Source organism: Amblyomma mixtum, chromosome 5, assembly GCF_055824585.1.
Source record: "Amblyomma mixtum isolate Tamu chromosome 5, ASM5582458v1, whole genome shotgun sequence".
In the NCBI taxonomy this organism is placed as follows: Eukaryota; Metazoa; Arthropoda; class Arachnida; order Ixodida; family Ixodidae; genus Amblyomma; species Amblyomma mixtum.
Window position 1 is genome coordinate 146,455,612 of NC_143016.1, and position 17,139 is coordinate 146,472,750.

A 17,139-nucleotide genomic window follows, 5' to 3' on the forward strand; every position below is an offset into this window, starting at 1 on the left:
CGGTTCCAAAAGCTTCAGAAATCCGTTATGTTACCTCACCATAAAATTAAAAAAATAGTACCATTTTTGCTTTTCATTTTCTTAACAGGTATTTTCCACCGTGGATACGCGAAGTCCTCTCAAGCGGGCGCTGTGCAGTCAGCGTGTGGGGCGCAATAACAAAAAACGGATTGGGCCCACTCGTGAGGATTGAGGGAAGCTTTGTGGCTGAAACATACTGCACGGTACTGCGTGATACGCTTCTCCCATACATGCTGGAAGGACCATTCGAAGAGGGTTGCTTTTTGCTGCAGCACGGCACGAGCCCGGTACACAGAGCGCGCTCAGTTACCTAACTGCTCGAGGAATTGTGCATTAGGAAGCTGGAATGGCCGTCTGTCGGTGCCGACCTTAACCCAATAGAGGACATTTGGGGCATCATGAAGACTCGTTTGGCGGCACGCCACCTCGGAAACTCAAGCGCCTATGACCTGCGGAGCGTTATCCGGATAGACTGGGAGGAACTGCGGGCCCGAACAGACCTTGTCCTCGCCCTCTACGGGTTAATGCCGACACGTGCATCAAGAGTCACCCAAGTTGAAGGAAATTTTTCAAAAGATCGGTACTCGCTTTGAGAGCAACAGACGTTGCAAATTATGCAGATTTATTTTTCAGTGTTAATAAATTCATTTACTGTCATTATTAAATAAGAGTTTGGGAAATCAACCAGCCTTTTTTTTTGAACAACCAGGCTGCCGCGCAGGCTGCGGCGTTGCGCTCGCTAGTCGCTGACCGGCGCTCGCCCGCTCCAAGGGTGCAGCTGCTGACGTACTATCGTGCGCAAAAGTGGAGAGACCACGGCTTCGACGGCAGGAGCGGCTGCGGGGCCGCACCGCGGCGCTGCTATCTCGCGCTGCGCGCTCGCTGCGAGATTCCCTCGCGTGACGCAAAACTTTTCCCTCGCTCTCGGGCTGGTGCTTATCATGACTGACAAACTTCTAGTGCGTCGTTCGGTTCTTCTGCTGCTGACGATCGCGTCGAAGGGGAGCGCAAGCGGGCGGTGACGTTGCGTCCACTCACTTCACTCCGCAGCGGCAAAGGCCATTCTAATTGTAGTTGCAGCGACGTTTCGTATTTTCTGCCCACAGAAAGAAGGGTTGTGTGTTTTTATGCTGATTTGCGAACAGGACTGCACGATATTTTCCCCTTCTAATCGAGGTGCTAGCGTAGTCAAATCGTCGATGTGAAACAAGCTTTTTCGCCATGAACCGGAAAGCGCATTTCAAAAGATGATTTCTATTAGGGTCTTCAGTCATGAATGGCTACCGTGTGGCAGTGTTACATTTTGCGCTGTGTCATTCGGTGGGTGAGTTCCTCGAGATCGGATGTACGGAAAAGTGGAGAGATCCCACGTGCTGTGATCAGGGTGTTTTGTCAGCGCCATAGGACGGCGTGTGCCTGAATGTGCAAAGCGTCTGTCCTAAACTTGCAGGACTGTTCATCAAAGCGTCTCAATAAAGCACGGAGTTTTGGATACGAAAGATGCAGAATGCTGACGAGGCTTGAAACGCTCGACACGACCCACGCCGATGACCATTATTTTCGACGTGCGGGTTATTAACGCTATTGCTTTAAAACACACAACTCTTTTTTCTGTGAGAAGAAAATACGAAACGTCGCTGCAACTACAATTGGAATGGCCTTTGCCGCTGCGGAGTGAAGTGAGTGGACGCAACGTCAGTGCCCGCTTGCTTCACTAAAGCGCCACTGCGCTATTCCTGAATTTCTTGCGATGGTTAGGTTAGGTTATATTGATTTTTATGGCGCAAAAGCAACTGAGGCTATGATGCGCCAAACACAGGGTTAGAGTTTTTGTTAATGGTGAAGCTTTTTAAAAATACTTAGAGTTTGTTTAAAACGTTGGCTTCCTTGAGAAACCTAAAAATACATGAAATGTCAACCAGTGCTCGATCACCTAAGAGTAGCATGGGGTGTAATGGGATGCTTTCCCTGTAAAATGTTGTGAAATATTTCTTTCTTAGTTCTTCTAGTTTTATGCATGAAATTAAAATGTGGTTCACTGTGAGTTCAGCACCACACATTTCACACAGAGGTTTGTTTTGTTTGGCTAGCAGAAAGTTGTGCGTGAGGTGGGTGTGTCCAATGCGGAGCCGACATAAAATAACTTCGGTAAAACGTTGTTGATGCCTACATGATTGCCATTCCCCTAAAATTGGTTTCACAGAATGTAATTTGTTGTTTACGTGATCTTGCCATGCGGCCTGCCACTTATTTCTGAGTTTACTGGTGATAAACTTTAAACAATCCCTGTGCGGTATGTTCACTTGCTTTATTTGGCCATTTCGGGCTTGTGCAGCGCATACATCTGCGTTCTCATTACCTACGATTCCAACATGGCTAGGAACCCAGCAGAATTTAATGTTATGTTCTTGTTTTGTGATTTTAACAATGTTATGTATGATGTTACCTATTATGGGTTCAGCAGCATTTCTGGAGTGCAGTGCTTTGAGCATACTCAGGGAATCGGTGTAAATGATGCTATTTTTGATGTTTTCTCTTACTATTTTTTCTACAGCTACAAAGATGGCATAACACTCAGCAGTAAAAACCGATGCGCATTCTGGTAATCGCATTATCTGTTTATTTTTTTCTTGAATTACTGCACTTCCAACGTGACTTTCTGTTTTTGAGCCATCGGTATAAAATTCAATGTAGGTGTCATAATTTTCTTGTAGTGCAAAGAATTCCTGTAATATGTACTCATTTGGCGTTTGCTTTTTATCTAAATGTGTCATTGTGAAGTCACATACTGAAGGCAGGCTGTACCATGGTGGCAAATATTCATTCCTTTGTGCAATATTCGGTAAGCAGTCTAGTACTGTTAGCTCTTCACATTTGTCTTCAAAGCGCAATAGTAATGGTCTGATAGAATGTGGTTTGTTGATGAATAATCTTTTAGATGGGCACTTGGTGACAACTGGATGGCAGAGATGTTTCGGAAGAGAACGGATTTTTAAGACGTATGTGCATGTTAGTGCGATTCTTCGGTCCTCAAGAGCGGGCTCATTAGTTTCAACGTATAGGCTGGCTACTGGTGATGTTCTGTATGCTCCAGATGATAGGCGCAGACCAAGATTATGAATGGGGTCTAATCTTTTTAAGTAGGATGCTCTTGCCGAACCATATACTATGCACCCGTAGTCCAGCTTGGAGCGCACCAGAGAGCGATATATTTGTAAAAGGCTTGCTCTATCGGACCCCCACCGCTTCCGTGAGAGCACTTTTAAGATATTGAGGACTTGAGAAGCTTTCTTTTTAAGGTTGTTAATGTGTGGTAGAAATGTGAGTTTCTTGTCGAAAGTTAGGCCTAAAAATTTGTGTTCTTGTTTAATTGGTAGCGCAGTGTGATTCAGGTATAGACTGGGATCGACCTGTAGGCCTCGTCGCAATGAGAAAAGAACAGCTACTGTTTTTTGAGGGGAAAATTTAAATCCATTTCTGTCTGCCCAAGAACCTAGTTTATTTAGTGTGATTTGTATTTGTCTCTCACAGGTTGATATGCTGGAGGACGTGCATGCTATTTGTAGGTCATCTACATAAACTGAATACATTATGGACTTGGGTATTACTTTAGCTAAGGAATTCATTTTTACAATGAAGAGTGTCGTGCTTAGAATGCACCCCTGGGGTACGCCGTTCTCTTGGGTGAAGTCATGGAGACAGTTGCTCCTAGGCGGACTCGGAATGTGCGGTTAGCCAGGAAGTCGTTCAAGCAGTTCAACATCCTGCCGCGGATACCTAGCTCTGCTAGGTCACGGAGGATGCCGAACTTCCACGTAGTATCGTAGGCCTTCTCCAAGTCGAAGACCCCCCCAATACAGTGCTGCTTGTGGATGAACGCCTCCCGGATGGTGTTTTCTAGGCGGACAAGATGATCTGTGGTGGAGCATGTTTTCTTAAACCCACATTGGTGTATATCTAGTAGTTGCCGAGATTCAAGTGCGAAGGTTAGTCTAATGTTTATTACACTTTCGAAAGATTTAGCAATGCAGCTGGTGAGGGCTATTGGTCTATAACTGCTAGGACTTGTTGGTGGTTTTCCGGGTTTGAGAAAGGGTATTATGACTGCTTTTTTCCACTCGTCAGGTATATTTCCAGTTATCCAGATTTTATTAAAGAAATTTAACAGTGCCTCTACAGCAGCCTCCGAGAGATGGGCAAGCATAGCGTAATGCACATTGTCCGGTCCTGGTGCTGTCTTTTTTCCAGAAGATAATACCTTATTTAATTCTTGCAGTGTGAGAGGCTGGTTGTAATCCTCATGTATACCTGCTCCGGATGGGAATTTTTGTTTTTCAGCTATTGCTTTGTGTTTCTGAAATGTGTTTGTGTAGTTGGATGAACTTGAGATCTCAGCAAAATGCTCGCCTAATATGTTGGCCTGTTCTTCTAAAGATGTTTGTGTCCCGGGTGCTGTCAAGAGAGGAAGTGTGAAAGGGGTATGGTCACCAGTAAATTTACGAACTTTTTCCCACATTTTCTTTGATGTTATTGAACTATTTATTGAGGAGACATATTTCTGCCAAGAGGTTTTCTCTGCATTTCTTCGCACATAGCGCGCTCTGGCTTTTGCCTTCTTAAAGGTAAGTAAGTTCTCTGCAGTGGGATATCGACGCAGCGTGCTCCATGCTTTGTTTTGTTGTTTTTTTGCTAATGTGCATTCTTTTGTCCACCACACTTTGTGTTTCTTTTGTGCGAGTCCTGTTGTTTGTGGTATAGCGAGTGTTGCGGCCGATATTATGCATTCAGTAAACTTCTCATTAATTTCATCTGTGCTTAGGTCGTCACAAAATTCCTTTTCCAGAGTGGCACTTTTTGTAAAAAGTGACCAGTCGGCGAGTTGAATTTTCCAGCGCCGTGGCCTTGTGGGGAGGATTGGAGTCGACGATGAGAGCCTGATGATGGTAGGTAAGTGATCACTGCCCATGGGGTCATTTAAAACGTTCCATTTAAAATCGTTAAAAAGTAATGGTGATGCGAAAGCTAAATCGAGAGAGCTCATTTTTGCTGAGCTTGGACAGCAATATGTGGCTTTTCCCGTATTTAAAAGACAGATATTATTCGAAAGTATAAAATATTCGATTGTTTGGCCTCTAGAGTCACAGCGTTCGCTTCCCCAAAACGGAGAGTGAGCGTTAAAATCGCCAACTACCAGAAATGGCTCTGGCAGTTCATCGATCAGGCCTTCTAGATCTTGGCATGTTAATGTGATGTGTGGGGGAAGATATACAGAACATATTGTTATGGTTTTGTAGCTGATGACGCTAACCGCAACCGCCTCAAGTTTTGTTTTCAGTTTGATTTCTTGAGCCGGGACGCCGCTTTGGATGATGATTGCGACGCCTCCCGACAGTCTATTTGCATGCTCGCGATCACGCCTAAAAGTTGTATAATGTTTTAAGATATTTGAATGTTGTGGACCAAGATTGGTCTCCTGGAGACATAGAGCTAGAGGCATCACTGACCCTAGAATATGAGTTATATCACTGTAGTTCCTCAACATTCCTCTACAGTTCCATTGTATTATGAAAGCCATCTTAGTTTTGTGTTTGTACTGATTGAAAAACTAGATCAAGTTGTTTATGGCCCCGTGACTCGGGGCCTGTCTTTTTTTGACCGATCCAGGGAGCTCCGCCGACCGTCCGACGTGGACGGCGAGGGGCTGCCCGGAGTCGTGTCCATCGCCTCTGTAGAGGCATTGGACGACCGTGCAGGATGCACATTGATTTTTGAGTTAGACCTCGACCTGTGGGAAGAGGTCTTTGGGCCCGCCGACCCGGGGGTCTGCGTCCCCTCCTTTGGGGTAGGCGGAGTAGCGTGAGCTACTCCACCAGACGGCGCGGATGGCCCCGCCCCAGGCTCACTACGTGTGACCTGGACAGGTGCCGAAGCCTGGTGTGGTGCGCCGCGCCCACGCACCACATCGGCGAAGTTTGTTTTTGCAGTGAAGGAGAATTTGTTTGTTTGAGAGTATTGCCTTCTTGCTTCTTTGAAAGAAATGTTTTGCGTAGTCTTGAGAGTAATGATTTCTTTCTCTTTCTTCCAGGACGGACAAGCCCTGGAGTAGGCAGCATGGTCTCGCCTTCACAGTTTGCACACCGTGGGTTAACACATTCTTCGGATTGGTGGTCCTTCGAAGAGCATTTTGCGCAAGTTTTGCGGCCGCGACAACTCTGTGAGCCGTGGCCAAATCTCTGGCAGTTGAAACATCTGCGTGGGTTGGGAATATACGGTCTTACATTTATTTTCAGGTAGCCTACTTCAATGGATTCGGGTAATGTGCTCATGTTGAATGTCAAGATCAGGTGTTTGGTGTCCACTTCTTTGCCATCCTTCCGGATCTTGATCCGGTGGACATCTGTAACTTCTTGGTCAGTAAGTCCTTCGAGCATTTCCTTTTCAGAAAGGTGGACAAAATCTATTTCAGAGATGACGCCTCGTACAGTATTCAGAGACCGATGTGGGGTCACAGAGACAGGGATGTCCCCAATGGATACAATTGTTGCAACTTTTGAGTGTTGTGTGCTGTCGCGCAGTTCAAGAAGAAAGTCGCCACTGGCCATTTTTGACACCTTGTAGCCAAGGCCTAAGGCATCTGTCAAGCGTTTTGAGACTTGGAATGGGGATATTATCCTTGCTTGCGTTTCTTCTGCTTTGCTATGGATGACGTGAAATTTTGGAAATGATACTTTTCTTTTTTGAAAAAAGTCGTCTGCTTCGGTCCGCCCTCTCTTGAGAGAGCGATCAAGTTTTGAAAGGGGGGGAGCCATAAAAAATTGAGGTTTTTCGGTCATGGTGCCAGCCACCCACCATGGAGCCCAACAGGGGGACGCGACAGGAACTTGAAAGCAAGTCCTGCCCACGCCAGCTGTACACCTTAACTATAACCTAATATGACTCAACTCAGGGTAGTTGGTCACACACGGTTAACCCTCGCCGCCAGGAAAGAAGGAAAAAACAAAGAAGAGAGGAGGATACAGGAAAGTTGTAAGAAAGGAAATAGGAAAGCGAAAGATAGAGGGGAGGACAGGAAAAGGCGACTGCCGATTTCCCCCGGTCGGGTCAGGCCGGAGGTGCCGTCTACAGGAAGCTGGGGCCAAAGTGGTGTGTTGCCTCCGCCGAGGGGCCTTAAGGGTCCAAACGCTCGGCATCGGCTCAACCACCAGGATTCCCTTTTCCCCGGACACGGCGATGCCACGCACGGCTAAGCGCGGATGCTCGGGTCCGTGGTGACGCATTGTTCACCATCATCCCCCTGCGGGGATGTCCCTGCGGATGCTCGGGTTAACCCCGTGGTGTCGGCACTCACCAACGTCTGCATGCTGCAGACGCCTCCCTGCGGGGAAATTTCTTGCGATGCGCGCTCCCCTTCGACGCGATCGTCAGCGGCAGAAGAGCCGAACGACGCACTAGAAGTTTGTCAGTCATGATAAGCACCAGCCGGAGAGCGAGGGAACAGTTTTGCGTCACGCGAGGCAATCTCGCAGCGAGCGCGCAGCGCGAGATAGCAGCGCCGCGGTGCGGCCCCGCAGCCGCTCCTGCCTGCGAAGCCGTGGTCTCTCCACTTTTGCGCACGATAGTACCTTTGCACCCTCACCCTCGTTTCTTGGATGATAAAACTAGGCGCGAAAGATGTGCGCGCCGCGCTTTCGCGTATCCGGAGCATGGTTGCGCCGACCAAGGGCGCCCTGAATAGCAGCGGTGCTCTTCTATGTTCTACACCACAGTTCAAACGGACGATAAAAATATCATTTTTCTGTTTGTTTTGATGCGTCTAAATTAAAACAGTGTAACGGACCTCGAAATTTAATCCTTTCGGCCCTGGCGGTGTCAACAGACACCACAACACAAATATTACGCGCACGCCTCAGTAACAGAAGAAAATGCTATTAATTTTTGATACAATAGTTCCTTAGGGATCACTGCTGCTATCGACATCGCTGTTCACAGACTTCCACTGAGCTGTGCGGTCTAAGGAAGAAGAAGTAGCAGCACGGGAGACATGGTGTGAAGAAGCCCAGGTTTAGCAAATTTGTGCATTTTTATCTCACTAACCATTCGTTCTTCTGCGCTCAGATTTTGATATGTTGTGTGAAACGCCTATCCAAGCTCACATCGCCGTCGTAAATATTACTGAATACATAGACGCTGCTTTGAACACATTTTTGACATGTGCGATTTTGACACCATCGGGGCTCAACGGTTGCCAGCGGTGGCCATTGAGTTATGATAGGTCATCTTTGTAGGATAGAATCTGCTAGAATTTTAGCAGAGGCGCCTATACTAACGGCCTTTTGGACTGCTGACATGAATGTTCATTACAGAAAATGGACAAAATCTTAAAATTTGCTTTCTCATGAATTGGAAAATGGAAATTTTCGCTATCGTACATGGTGAATATTCGAATTGAGCCTGGAAATGACCACGCGGATGTCGGCGAATAGCAACCGGACGAAAGTAACAGCGAGAACAAATGCACGCCTGACCTTGCGCTTTTATTCCTTTTTTTACCTCTCTACTGTGAGCTGTGAGCATCGACACTGAGCTGCTAGAAGCGACCGGGGTATTCACACTGAAACTCGCGCTCCGCCGCTCGTGCAGCACGTGTGGCGCGCCCTCGACGCTCGGATCAATGCAGCGTGTTTGGCTGTGTTTTCTTGAGAAAGCGTATTTGGTGGGCTGGTAATCTGCTCTCTCCCCGGCCGAGAGATATCCCGAACTCATAAACCTATGGATGGGAGGTAATTTCCTGTCACGTGTAGGGAACAGCATTCGGTCAAGACACAGACAGGACGATCCACTTTATGAATTCTTCTATAGCAAACAGCTGGTTTGAAAGCAGGTGCAAACCAGATGCAGTGTGCCGCGCGCAAGCTTAGAACTTAGATTTGCCGACGTTCGCGCTGGGCTCTACGGAAGTGCTTCGTGAAGCTCGATAGAGGAGGGCGTTGCAGATTCGAGAAAAGCCTTTATCTTGACCCAGTCGCCTTCCAGGAAGGCTACGCAAGTTTTGAACATGTGAGCTGTTGACGTGACGTGCACAAGCTGGAACACAAACCTGGCAGGAACAAGAACGCGGAGGTATGATACAAAACGCAAGGTAAACAGGAGCGAGCGACGTTTTTTTGTGGGAACTGCGAGATTATCTATCCCTTACGAAGTAAAAAAAGCTTCTTTATAGCTCTACACACTGCAAAATAAGAAATTTTTTCTTTAATTTCTTTCTTGTCGGTTGCGGTTACAAAAACGGTCCCACTAGCATTTTACACCCATTGATCCCTGATGTCCGATTTTGACACCATACCTGTAAATCGATTAATACTCGCACCACAAGCTTTAAATTTTTACTGCGTGGTTATGGGGCCTGAGGCATTGTAAAAACGCGGAGCAAAAAAATCTACGGCCGAAATAAAAAATCCAGGGCCGAAACGGCTAAATATGCTTTTTCCGGGTTGCGTTGAGTGCTGCCTCTTTATGCTGCTCTAGTGCACGCATATGGGGAAGCTCTTTAGGCTTTGGCGGTTTTCGAGGCCACTTATGTTTTTTTTTAATCTGCAATCCGTTTCTATTAGCCCCCTGGTTACTATGCCTATAATTGAGTGCATTATTCATTGTAAGAATTGCTTGCATTTCCTTATGGCTGTTTGTTTCTTAAAAAAAAACTGTAATGAAGCCTCTCTCACGTGCAGCCTGTATGCACGCGTGAAAAATAGTTGAATGCGCAAAACCCTCTATTTCTGAAAAACACAGTCCCCACATGCACATTGGCCTCGAAACGCAGAAAGCCAGGTCACGGTGCCAGACCTACCACATGCTTTTGTTAGTTAGTTATATGGGGTTTTATGGCGCATAAGCAACTATTATGCGCCAAACACAAGGTTAGATGATGTTATGTCAAGTGTACAGAGGTTACATTATAATAGATTTAAAACATTGGCTTTCTTTAGAAACTTAAAAACAAGTGAAAATTCGACAAGTGTTTGCTCGCCTAAAAGCAATGGGGGATGAAATGGAATGTGTTCATTGTAAAATACCGTAAAAAATTTTTTTCTAAGTTCTTCGAGATGTGAACAAGAAATTAAAATGTGATTTACTGTGAGCTCCTCACCACACATTTCACACACAGGTTTGTCTTTTTTTGTTAATAAGAAGTTATGGGTGATGTGTGTGTGACCTATGCGTAAACGACATAAAATTACTTCGATAAAACGTTCTTTATGGCGGCATGATTTCCATTCTTTTAAAATGGGCTTTATGGTATGCAGCTTGTTGTGTCGTTCATTTTCCCAAGAAGCTTGCCACTTGGCTCTTAGTCTGCTATGCAGTAACTTCATGTAATCCCTAGGAGGCAAATTCACATGTTTTATTTCCATGGTTCTGGTTTGTGCAGCACACATGTCGGCTCTCTCATTATCCCTAATGCCAATTTGACTGGGAACCCAGCAGAATTTTATAACATGTTTTTGTGCTGTGACCTTTACTATATTGTGTATGATGCTTCCAATCAGTGGTTCTGTGGCATTTTTGGAGTTTAATGCTGTAAGGACGCTCAGTGAATCTGTATATATGATGCTGTTTTTGATGTTTTCATTTGTTATTTTCTGTACCGCGACACTAATAGCATAACACTCCGCGGTGAAAACTGTAGCACATGAGGGAAGTCGTACTGCATGTTAATTTTTTCCTTGTATTACTGCGCTTCCTACATGAGCATGAGTTTTTGACCCGTCAGTATAAAATGCAGTGTAATTTCTGTATTTTTCTTGTAGTGCTAGACATTCTTGTATTATATGGTCGTGTGGTGTACAGGTTTTACTGAAGCGTGTTAGTGTGACGTCACACACTGTGGGGAGAGTGTACCACGGTGGTAGCGCTTCGTGTGTTGGGGCAATATTTTTAATTTCGTTTAGTATGTCCAGAGCTTGGCATTTTTCTTCGAAGCGCAAGAGCAACGGCTTAATCGCGTGAGGCTTGTTATTGAAGAGTATTCGGGATGGGCATTTCGTGGCAATTGGGTAACAGAGATGTTTGGGCTGTGAAAGGATTTTGAGGATGTATGTACAAGTTAGTGCAGTTCTTCGATCTTCTAAGGAAGGTTCATTCATTTCCACATACAGACTTGCTATTGGTGAAGTTCTGTAAGCACCTGAAGACAACCTTAAACCAAGATTGTGGATAGGATCCAGTCGTTTTATGTAGGATGGTCTTGCTGAGCCATATACGATGGACCCATAGTCTAACTTAGAGCGAACCAGAGAACGATATATATGTAACAGGCATGCCCTATCAGACCCCCAGCGTTTTCTTGACAGTAGTTTCAGTACATTGAGGGCCTGGGAAGCTTTTTTGTTTAGGCTGTTTATATGTGGCAAGAAACTGAGCTTTTTATCGAAAGTTACCCCTAGAAATTTATGCTCTTGTTTGACAGGTAATGGGGTCTGGTTTAGATATAGTGTGGGGTCGGCCTGTAGGCCTCGTCTCAAAGAGAATAGAACCGCTACTGTTTTCTGAGGAGAAAATCTAAATCCGTTTCTATCTGCCCAGGTGGCCAGTTTATTTATTGTTATTTGTATCTGTCGCTCACAGGTAGGTATGCTGGAAGACGTGCATGCTATTTGGAGGTCATCTACGTAAACTGAGTACATTATGGATTTTGGGATTACTTTGCCTATTGAGTTCATTTTGATTATGAATAAGGTCGTGCTGAGGATGCACCCCTGGGGTACGCCAGTTTCTTGAATAAAAGTGTTGGAGAAGGTTGCGCCTAGGCGGACTCGGAACGTGCGGTTGGTTAGGAAGTCGTTCAAACAGCTCAGCATCCTGCCGCGGATACCTAGGTCCGCTAGGTCACGGAGGATACCGAACCTCCACGTGGTATCGTAAGCCTTCTCCAGGTCGAAGAAAACCCCGATACAGTGTTGCTTGTGGATGAACGCTTCCCGGACTGTGTTCTCAAAGCGAACAAGGTGATCAGTTGTGGAACATGTCTTTTTAAACCCGCATTGGTGTATATCTAAAAGTTGCCGGGACTGAAGTATGAAGGTTAGTCTGATGTTTAGAATGCTTTCGAATGATTTTGCTAACAGCTAGTGAGTGCTATTGGCCTGTAACTGGTGGGACTAGTTGGTGGTTTGCCAGGTTTTAGAAAGAGTACAATGATTGCTTCTCTCCATGCTTGGGGGATTTCTCCACTCATCCATATTTTATTGAAAAATTTTAGGAGAGCTTCTATGGCAGTCTCAGAGAGGTGAGCAAGCATGGCATAATGTATATTGTCTGGGCCTGGTGCTGTCTTTTTACCGGATGTTAGTACTGCGTTTAGTTCCTGCATTGTAATTAGCTGATTGTAGTCTTCATGTATGCATGTTCTGAAGGGAAGTTTTTGTTTTTCTACTATTGGTTTGTGCTTTTGAAAAGAGTGTGTGTAGTTGGCTGAGCTTGATACTGTAGCAAAATGCTCACCCAATATGTTGGCCTGCTCTTCTAATGTTGTTTGAGTACCGGGTGTTGTTAGCATTGGAAATGTGAAAGGAGTAAAATTTCCAGTGAATTTCCGCACCTGCTCCCACATTTTTTTGGATGTTATTGAGCTGTTTATCGAGGATATGTACTGTTGCCATGATGCCCTTTCTGCGTTGCGTCTGATGTATCGTGCTTTTGCTCTTGCTTTTTTAAAGTTTATGAGATTCTCATGTGTTGGATATCTCCGAAAAATGCCCCAGGCTTTGTTTTGTTTCTTTTTTGCATCTTTACACTGTTTTGTGTACCAGTATTTGTGATTTTGTTTTACTATTCCAGAGGATTGAGGAATAGCTAAATGTGCGGCAGCTAAGATACAATTCGTGAATTTTTCATTTATCTCATTGATGTCAACATTTTCTAAAACTATTTTCTCTAATGTAGCTTGTGCTGTAAAAAGTTGCCAGTCAGCTAAATGTAGCTTCCAACACCGTGGTTTTGTGGGAATAACTGTTAGCGAGGATGAAAGACTTATTACGACAGGGAGATGATCACTTCCATATGGACTGTCTAAAACACTCCAGTTAAAATCATTAAAAAAAGACGGTGAACTAAAAGACAAATCTAAAACACTCATTTTCCCCGAGGTTGGGGAGCAGTATGTAGGTTTATTAGAGTTGAGTAAACAGACGTCATTGCATAAAATAAAATCCTCTACGAGATGGCCTCTAGCGTCAGTTTTCTCACTTCCCCAAAAATATGAATGTGCGTTAAAATCTCCAACTACCAGGTATGGCTCTGGTAGCTGCTCTAAAAGATCCTCTAAGTCATGTAGTGTTAAATTAAAGTGCGGATCGATATATAGTGAGCACACTGTGATGGTTTTATGGGCAACCAGAGTGGCTGCGGCAGCTTCAAGTCTTGTTTTTAGTTTAAGCTCTCGAGCCGGGACGCCGCTTTTCACTACGATGGCTACGCCTCCCGATAGTCGGCTCGCCTGTTCCCGATCGCGGCGGAAAACAGTGTAATTCTTTAGAAAGTTATTTTTTTGGGGACCTAAATTTGTTTCTTGTAGACATAAGGCGACAGGAGCGTGTGCTCCTAGTATGTCTTTTATGTCACTGTAGTTGTTTAAAAGTCCTCTACAGTTCCATTGTATTATGAAAGCCATCTTAATTTTGTGTTTCTATAGGGTGGAAAGGTAGATCAAGTTGTTGTTGGCCCCGTGACTCGGGGCCTGTCTTTTTTTGATCGATCCAGAGAGCTCCGTCGACCGTCCGACGTGGACGGCGCGGGGCTGCCCGGGGCCGTGTCCATCGCCTCTGCGGAGGCGCTGGACGACCGTGCAGGAGGCACGGTCGCGTTCGAGTTTGACCTCGACCTGTGGGAAGAGGTCTTGAGGCCTGCCGACCCGGGGGTCTGCGCAGCCTGGATTGCAGTTGGCGGAGCAGCGTTAGCTGCTCTGCCTTGGGGCGCGGATGGCACCGCCACAGGCTCACTGCGTGTGACCTGGACGGGTGCCGAAGCCTGGTGTGGTGCGCCGCGCCCACGCACCACATCGGCGAAGTTTTGTTTTGTTGTGAAGGAGAATGAGTTGGTGAGCGCGAAACGCCTTCTCGCTTCTTGAAATGAAATGTTTTCCTTTGTCTTTATGGTGATTATCACCTTTTCTTTTTTCCAGGACGGACACGCCCTAAGTATGCTGCATGGTCTCCGTCACAGTTTGCGCAGTGCGGGGCTGCGTCACATTGATCAGAATGATCCTTCGAGGCGCACTTCGCGCACGTTTTCCGACCGCGGCAACTTTGCGAGCCGTGGCCGAACCTTTGGCAGTTGAAACATCGGCGAGGGTTGGGAATGTATGGTCTTACGTTAACTTTCAGATATCCTACTTCGACTGTGTCGGGCAGTGTGCTAGTGCTGAACGTCAGGATCATATGTTTTGTGTCTATATCCTTATTATCCTTCCGGATCTTGATTCTGTGAACGTCTATCACGTCTTGGTCACTCAGACCTTCGAGCATCTCTTTTTCTGTGATGTGGACAAAATCATTTTCGGATATCACGCCCCGGACGGTATTCAAAGATCGGTGTGAAGTCACGGAGACAGGAATATCTCCAACAGACACAATGTTTACGAGTTTTGAGTGCTGGATGTTGTCTCGCAGTTCGAGCAGTAAGTCACCGCTGGCCATTTTTGATACCTTGTAGCCAATACCCAAGGCTTCTGTCAAACACTTTGATACTAGGAAGGGAGACAGGATTCTTGCTTGCTTACTTTCTACTTCACTATGGATGACATGGTATTTAGGAAAACTCACTTTTCTTTTTTGGAAAAAAACATCTGCTTCGGTCCGCCCTCTCTTGAGAGAGCGATCAAGTTTGGAAAGTGGGGGAGCCATAAAAAATTGATGTTTTTCGGTCATGGTGCCAGCCACCCACCATGGAGTCCAACAAGGGGACGCGACAGGAACTTGCGAGCAAGTCCTGCCCACGCCAGCTGTACACCTTAACTATAACCTAATATGACTCAACTCAGGGTAGTTGGTCACACACGGTTAACCCTCGCCGCCAGGAAAAAGAGGAACAAACGGAGAAGAGAGGAGGAGACAGGAGAGTTGTAAGAAAGAGATAGGAAAGTGAAAGATAGAGGGGAGGATAGGAAAAGGCGACTGCCGATTTCCCCCGGTCGGGTCAGGCCGGAGGTGCCGTCTACAGGAAGCTGGGGCCAAAGTGGTGTGTTGCCTCCGCCGAGGGGCCTTAAGGGTCCAAACGCTCGGCATCGGCTCAACCACCAGGATCCCCTTTTCCCCGGACACGGCGATGCCACGCACGGCTAAGCGCGGATGCTCGGATCCGTGGTGACGCATTGTTCACCATCATCCCCCTGCGGGGGTGTCCCTGCGGATGCTCGGGTTAACCCCGTGGTGTCGCCACTCACCAACGTCTGCATGCTGCAGACGCCTCCCTGCGGGGAGCATGCTTTTGTGTTTTCAGCTTGTTCCTGACCGCGTGAAGTTCACTCATGCACCGCTGCATTCTTTAACCAATGATCACTGACCAAGAAGCCCAAACAGCCACTTTCGTTCCTTAAAGCTCGAACGCGTTGCGAGAACCCAGACTTCTCACGTGCAGCCTGTATGAACGTGTGAAAATGTTAAGGCGAAAGTCTTTTAGACTAATGACTCGCCGGCGTGCCGGGTCGCGTTCGTACCCGGTCACGCTCTGTCACACTGTGGCTGGCACACAAGGAGGGAAATTAGACCTCGGCCTATTCGGCCAAAATTAATGTCCAACCTAATTCGACTACAGTGAACACAATGGTGGCCTCCAAATATGGCTCGGACCACTCCCAAATTTTTTTTTCTTCTTCGTTCAGTCTTGTCCGTCGTCGCTGCGCGTTTTTTTTTTTACATCTTCAATATGCACCAACTCGCTCAGTTTTCGGTTCTTCTACTCCCAAATTTAACCCACTCACCCTGGAAATCCGACCGCGCCAATATGAACCAAAATCAATGTTCAACCTAATTTCACTACCGCAAACACGATGGCAACTACCTAGAAGCAGACCCGGTTGATCACGATGAATTGGAATAAACACATTAACGGTTATAGGTTTTAGTGCGTGTAGTGGAGGGCTCCGAAAATTTCGACCACCTGGGGTTCCTTAACGTGCAGTGACACGGCACAGAACACGAGCCCCTAGAATTTCGTCTCCATCGAACAAAATGGAGACCTAACGCACGAATGCTTTCTACAATGCTTTAATCAACATTCCCACCACACGAGTGACACAAGAAGCAACACCGCGTAGAATGCTTTCGCCTCACCGCACTTTAGGTCAACAAAGTGCCCCCCCCCCCCCGAATTTTTGTTACTGTTAATAGCTGCTTGTCGGTGGTTAACGAAGCAATAATTTCAAGAAACTGTCTTCTGTGTGTCAGTTAATAGTGGCTTTTGCACACAGTTTGAATCAAAATTTTAGTTTCGATATGCCCTCTACTTTCATGTCTCTTTGCGCGGCTTCCCCATTGTAAACAATCCCGAAAGTTACGAGAAAAATTGCAAGAGGCGGCGTGGTACCACACAGATGGTCACACTTTAGCCAAGTATAGTATAGAGTGCTAAACCGTTTTATTCATGTGAGAACAATTTACTGTGGCTTCTCTGCTCCTTTTTCCACGTTTTGGATTCCGATACGAGGATGAAATTGATGATCCGGAGCTTGTAGGAGGCCCGGAAAAACTTGTTCCTTGACATCGTAGAGCCCGAACAGCCCGAAGCGATGGTTATGACTGCGTGTCGGCAGGACAATGACGCCCTGATGAAGGTGGAGTTGGGCAAATGCTTCACTGCAGTCTCCTCACCTCTGGCGGACTCCCTCGTGGAGGCCTGGCTATATGACACGGTTCCCTCTACCGCAGATGGCCCGGCAACACAGTCGAGGAGAGTGTTGTTCAAGAAGCATACCGGAAGGAAGTCACGTTCTGCAAATAGAAGCAGACTGCCAAACAGCACCCTCTTCTTTAGGAAGGCTGACCCTACTTCTCTCTGTGACCAATGGGAGTGAAGCATACACCACGTTTCTCACACAGAACTGACAGGCCAGGTTTCGCTAAT